This window comes from Dama dama, chromosome 8, assembly GCF_033118175.1.
Source record: "Dama dama isolate Ldn47 chromosome 8, ASM3311817v1, whole genome shotgun sequence".
Classification (NCBI taxonomy): domain Eukaryota; kingdom Metazoa; phylum Chordata; class Mammalia; order Artiodactyla; family Cervidae; genus Dama; species Dama dama.
Genome location: NC_083688.1, coordinates 50,308,190 through 50,315,136, shown reverse-complemented (window position 1 = coordinate 50,315,136; position 6,947 = coordinate 50,308,190).

Genomic DNA, 6,947 nt, shown 5'->3' with positions numbered 1-6,947 from the left:
TGTCTTGGGGTGTTTCACCTTGGGTTTATCCTGTTTGAGACTCTCTGGGTTTCTTGGACTAGGGTGACTATTTCCTTCCCCGCTTTAGGGAAGATTTTCAACTATAATCTTCTCAAGTATTTTCTCATGGCCTTTCTTTTTGTCTTCTTCTTCTGGGACTCCTATGATTCGAATGTTGGGGTGTTTGACATTTTCCCAGAGGTCTCTGAGGTTGTCCTCACTTCTTTTAATTCTTTTTTCTTTTTCCCTCTCTGCTTCATTTATTTCCATCATTCTATCTTCCACCTCACTTATCCTATCTTCTGCCTCCATTATTCTACTGTTGGTTCCCTCCAGAGTGCTTTTGATCTCAGTTATTGCATTATTTGTTAGGAAAGACATAAAGCAGAATTTAAAAAAAATCTACACAACCAGTTAAATTTAGGGATTTTATAACTTTCCACTATTTTTAGGAAATATGGTTGTCTAAAGGGAATGTCTACCATCTAACTTAGGGGATCAGAGGGCAGACAGACTGGAACCACAATCACAGACAATTAGCCAATCTGATCACAGGACCACAGCCTTATATAACTCAATGAAACTAAGCCATGCCGTGTGGGGCCACCCAAGACGGACGGGTTATGGTGGAGAGGTCTGACAGAATGTGGTTCACTGGAGAACGGGATGGCAAGCCACTTCAGTATTCTTGCCTTGAGAACCCCATGAACAGTATGCAAAGGCAAAAAGATAGGACACTGAAAGATGAACTCCTCAGGTCGGTAGGTGCCCAATATGCTACTGGAGAACAGTGGAGAAATAACTCCAGAAAGAATGAAGGGATGGAGCCAAAGCAAAAACAATACCCAGTTGTGGATGGGACTGGTGATAGTAGTAAAGTCCAATGCTGTAAAGAGCAATACTGCACAGGAACCTGAAATGTTAGGTCCATGAATCAAGGCAAATTGGAAGTGGTCAAACAGGAGATGACAAGAGTGAACATCAACGTTCTAGGAATCAGCAAACTAAGATGGACTGGAATGGGTGGATTTAACTCAGATGACGATTATATCTACTACTGTGGGCAGGAATCCCTTAGAAGAAATGGAGTAGCCATCATAGTCACCAATAGAGTCCAAAATGCAGTACTCAGATGCAACGTTGAAAACGTACAGAATGATCTCTGTTCGTTTCCAAGGCAAACCATTTTCAAGGCAAACACTGTTTCCAAGGCAAACTTCACGGTAATTGAAGTCTATGCCCCAACCAGTAAAACTGAAGAAGCTGAGGTTGAACAGTTCTACGAAGACCTACAAGACCTTCTAGAAGTAACACTTTAAAAAGATGTCCTTTTCATTATACGGGACTGGAATGCAAAAGTAGGAAGTCAAGAAACACCTGGAGTAACAGGCAAATTTGGTCTAGGAGTACAGAATGAAGGAGGACAAAGGCTAACAGAGTTCTGTCAAGAGAACTCACTTGTCATAGCGAGCACCCTCTTCCAACAAAAGAAGAGAAGACTCTACACATGGACATCACCAGATGGTTGACACCGAAATAAGATTGATTATATTCTTTGCAGCCAAAGACGGAGAAGCTCTATGTAGTGAGCAAAAACAAGACCGGGAGCTGACTAGCTCAGATCATGAATTCCTTATTGCCAAAGTCAGACTGAAATTGAAGAAAGTGGAGAAAATCACTAGACCATTCAGGTACGACCTAAATCAAATCCCTAATGACTATACAGTGGAAGTGAGAAATAGATTTAAGGGACTAGATTTGATAGACAGAGTGCCTGAAGAAATATGGATGGAGGTTCGTGACATTGTACAGGAGACAGGAATCAAGACCATCCCCAAGAAAAAGAAATGCAAAAAAGCAAAATGGCTGTCTGAGGAGGCCACACAAATAGCAGTGAAAAGAAGGGAAGCAAAAAGCAAAGGAGAAAAGGGAAGATATGCCCATTTGAATGCAGAGTTCCAAAGAATAGCAAGGAGAGATAAGAAAGCCTTCCACAGTGAACAATGCAAAGAAATAGAGGAAAACAGTAGAATGGAAAAGAATAGAGATCTCTTCAATAAACTTAGAGATACCAAGGGAATATTTTATGCAAAGATGGTCTCAGTAAAGGACAGAAACGGTAGTGACCTAACAGAAGCAGAAGATATTAAGAAGAGGTGGCAAGAATACACAGAAGAACTGTATAAAAAAAGATCTTCACGACCCAGATAATCATGATGGTGTGATCACTCACCTAGAGCCTGAACACTCACCTAGACATCCTGGAATGTGAAGTCAAGTGGGACTTAGGAAGCATCACTACGAACAAAGCTAGTGGAGGTGATGGAACTCCAGTTGAGCTATTTCAAATCCTGAAAGATGATGCTGTGAAAGTGCTGCATTCAATATGCCAGCAAATTTGGAAAACTCAGCAGTGGCCACAGGACTGGAAAAGGTCCGTTTTTCATTCCAATCCCAAAGAAAGGCAATGCCAAAGAATGCTCAAACTATCACACAATTGTACTCATCTCACATGCTAGTAAAGTAATGCTCTAAATTCTGCAAGCCAGGCTTCAGCAATACGTGAACCGTGAACTTCCAGATGTTCAAGCTGGTTTTAGAAAAGGCAGAGGAACCAGAGATCAAATTGCCAACATCTGTTGGATCATCAAAAAAGCAAGAGAGTTCCAGAAAAACATCTATTTCTGCTTTATTGACTATGCCAAAGCCTTCGACTGTGTGGATCACAATAAACTGGAAAATTCTGAAAGAGATGGGAATACCAGACCACCTGACCTGCCTCTTGAGGAACCTGTATGCAGGTCAGGAAGCAACAGATAGAACTGTACATGGAACAACAGACTAGTTCCAGATCGGGAAAGGATTATGTCAAGGCTGTATACTGTCACTCTGCTTATTTAACTTATATGCAGTGTACATCATGAGAAACGCTGGACTGGATGAAGCTCAAGCTGGAATAAAGATTGCCGGGAGAAATATCAATAACCTCAGATATGCAGATGACACCAAACTTATGGCAGATAACAAAGAAGAACTAAAGAGCCTCTTGATGAAAGTGAAAGAGGAAAGTGAAAAAGTTGACTAAAGCTCAACATTCAGAAAACTAAGATCATGGCATCCAGTCCAATCACCTCACGGCAAATAGATGGGGAAACACTGGAAACAGTGGCTAACTTTATTTTTCTGGGCTCCAAAATCACTGTAGGTGGTAATTGCATGAAATTAAATTGCATGAAATTAAAAGACGCTTACGCTTGGAAGCAAAGTTATGACCAACCTAGACAGCATATTAAAAAGCAGAGACATTACTTTGCCAACAATGGTCCGTCTAGTTAAGGCTATGGTTTTTCCAGTGGTCATGTATGGATGTGAAAGTTGGACTATAAAGAACGTTGAGCACTGAAGAATTGATGCTTTTGAAGTGTAGTGTTGGAGAAGACTCTTGTGAATCCCTAGGACTGCATGGAGATCCAACCAGTCCATCCTAAAGAGATCAGTCCTGGGTTTTCATTGGAAGGACTGTTGTTGGAGCTGAAACTTTGGCCACCTGATGTGAAGAGCTAACTCATCTGAAAAGACCCTGATGCTGGGAAAGATTGAGGGCAGGAGGAGAAGGGGACGACAGTGGATGAGATGGTTGGATGGCATCACCGAGTCAATGGACATAGGTTTGGGTGGACTCTGGGAGGCCTGGCGTGCTGCAGTTCATGGGGTCAAAGAGTCGGACATGACTGAGCGACTGAATTGACTGACTGACTGATAGGGAATGTCAGAAAATATATGACCTCATCCAATTCAATCAATAATTCTATTTAATTGACAAATATTTATTGAGAACTTATCACCAACCCCAAAAAATGTGCCAGAACTTATAATCAATCAATCAATCAAATCCCTCTATTTAGAGGGAGTAAATACTAGTTAACCTTTGTTTTTCCATTATAACCATCCTTATATTTTGAACATGTTCCCATTCTTACAGCTATATAATTTGGTCTCACATCTTTCCACCTCTTTCATCGCACACACACACACACAATTTGTTGGATTTACACGCAAGTTGAAGAAAATGTGTGCAATCAAGGTGTAAGAGATAGGGACTCCCATCTCGTCCCTGATCATCACCTATCCTTGGAGAGCTCAGACCTCATGTCTTGTGGATCATCAGTACATTCTTGTCACTCCTCATGCCTTTTCACAAATCAGAAATTCCTCCCAGGCTCTGGATTCTCATAGCTAATTCCTTGCCACTTTGAGAATATAAAAATGTATTCTCTTACTTCAAACCAAGCGTAAATGCAGGTACCGAGATGAAACTCTCTACGACCCTTATCTACCTAGACACACCATATAGTTATTTATTCTTTGTAGTCCTCCCTGGAAGATATTTTCCAGGAAGTAAGTCACAGGTAACTTCTACGCTCAGTCTCCAAAAACCTATTTACTGTATACTGTGCGCAGTCTCTTCAGTCGGTCTGACTCTGTGACCCTATGGACTGTAGCCTGCCAGGCTTCTCTGTCCACAGGATTCTCCAGGTAAGAACACTGGAGTGGGTTGCCCTGCTCTTCCCCAGGGGATCTTCCCCACTCAGGGATCAAACCCGTGTCACTTGTGTCTCCCGCATTGCAGGTGGAATCTTTACCCATTGAGCCACCTGGGAAATCCATTTACTGTATATTAGTACTATGGAAAAGAAACTTGGCTCAAGAAAATGGCACAAAGCCCCTTCCACAGGGTGATTTAATGGAACTTTTTTTTTCTTGCCTTCCTAATTTTGACTTTTTTACAGCCCAAATAACCATTCTGTGTCTTGAGAAAACTTCCTTTTATAGTATACATTCTTATAGTGTGTCTGTGCTTGTGTGAGGTGTGTGATCCCATCTTCCATATCTCATGTTTCCAATAGCTTCCATAATATCCTAGTACTCAAGTTATTACTCACTGATACTCAGTACCATCTTGTTGCCTCTTAAAATAAATCCATCTTCAGGATCTCTCTGGCAATCCAGTGGTTAAAAATCTAGCTTGCAATGCAGGGGACATGCATTTGATCCCTGGTCAGGAAGCTAAAATCCCATATGCCTCATGGGCAACTAAGCCAGTGCCACAGCTAGAGAAGCCCATGCACCATACGAAAGACCCCATGCTGCAACTTAGACCTGACACAGCCAAAGAAATGAATAAATAAACTTTTTAAAATATTTTTAAAAAAAGAAATCTATCATCTATATTTTGCTACACAGATCTCCTGAGAAATCTGAATTCATCATAACTTTTATCTCCCTGTGACCCTCAAAGATCTATCACTCTAGTGAGATTGCTCCCATCATATACACTGTCCCAGCTTTAGTCTTAATGGAGCTTACCAAGCTTCACACATATTTTATTTCCATCCATATCTGTAAACTTGCAAGATTTAACGCTAGACATTTGTCCTCCATAAAATTTTCCATCTTCATCACTCTTTGGTAAGGCAACTCTTAACAATGCATACATCATCTTCTGTTTTTGCAGTACTTTCTATTCTTACTATACTCTAGTTTAAATGCTCATGTATTACTGCATTAGAAGATTGTGACAGATAGACTCATGGCAGGCAGTTTTCAGCTGGATAAAATGCTATAAATAAATACTTAGCAAAATGAATTAAACATGTTTGTGGAGTTCTAAAGAGAGAATGAGAGTATGACTGTTTCAGAAATTTGTCTCTCTATCTTGACATGATAGATCCAGGTAAATTCAAATTTACCAATAAGCAAATATTAAATTTCTCTCTTTCTGCCATGTAGGCATTCTAGAGAATTTTAATACTTCAAAAGTTCAGTATGTTAATATAAAACTAATGCTCTGCCAACATCACTTGATTTCTAATACTCTCATAATTCTTGACCCAACTGTCTTCCTTGGTGCAATGCTCTGATCCAATCTCTTGATAAGATTTATTTATTCCCCAGTCTTTCATAAACAATTTCAGTTTGCTCTGGTTGTTTCTTCATAAGTGCTTTCTATTCTAATGCATTATTTAAAGTAAAAACATGTATATGAGCCTATTTCTATTGGTAATGTTATGTCCATTTGTTTGCAAACAGAGAAAAACAAGAATACAAGTATCACTTTTGTATATTTAAATAATTCAAATTACCAGAGGTCCCTTATGCTTACTAAAAAAAGGGTGTTTTTCAATAATCTGTTAGAGAGTATATTAAACAATGGATCACTAGATACAATTTTCTTCAGTTATACATACTATACTTCCCTTTCTGATATTTGATATTTAAAGCATTGGTGACCATGAAACTTCAGTGCTGCATTATTTTATTGGGAAGTTTTTATTTCCCCTGGGGTAATATCCTTTCTGGAAGTACACTCAGTATTATTTCTAAATGTTTTTTTCGTTCTTTCCTGGGGAGATCTCAATTAGGAAGCAAGCTCTAGGGGCATTTTCTCTTCAACTGCAGCTGAATCTATAGCACCTGGAAGAGTCCCTGGCATTCAATAAATATTTATTAAAGAAATGAATGGCTACATCAGAAAAGAAAAAGATTATTTTCCTTCTTGGGCCTTTCTTTAAAGTACCTAAACTTCTCCCTTTTTATCCCCTGACTGCACATCCCATTGATATCTTTAGGAACTGACAGAAACAGTTTTAAACTGAACTTAGCGATAGTAGAATACTAGTTAATGTAGACTGAGCAAATATTTATAGATATCAAGGAAATATTTATAAATATTTTGTAAACTTACTTCCCCTCCCCCAAAAACATTGCTTTTCTCTAGGGTTAGCAAGTTTGCAAAAACATAATAAAAATTAAGTTTTGAAAGCTGTTTTCCATAAGAACCTAGGAGGGAAACAAAAACCCTCTCAGTCTATGTCCATAGAGCATTTAATGGTAGAAGAAGGAAAGAAAAAGAGAGGAAGAAAAGAAAGAAGGAAGGGAGGAAAAGG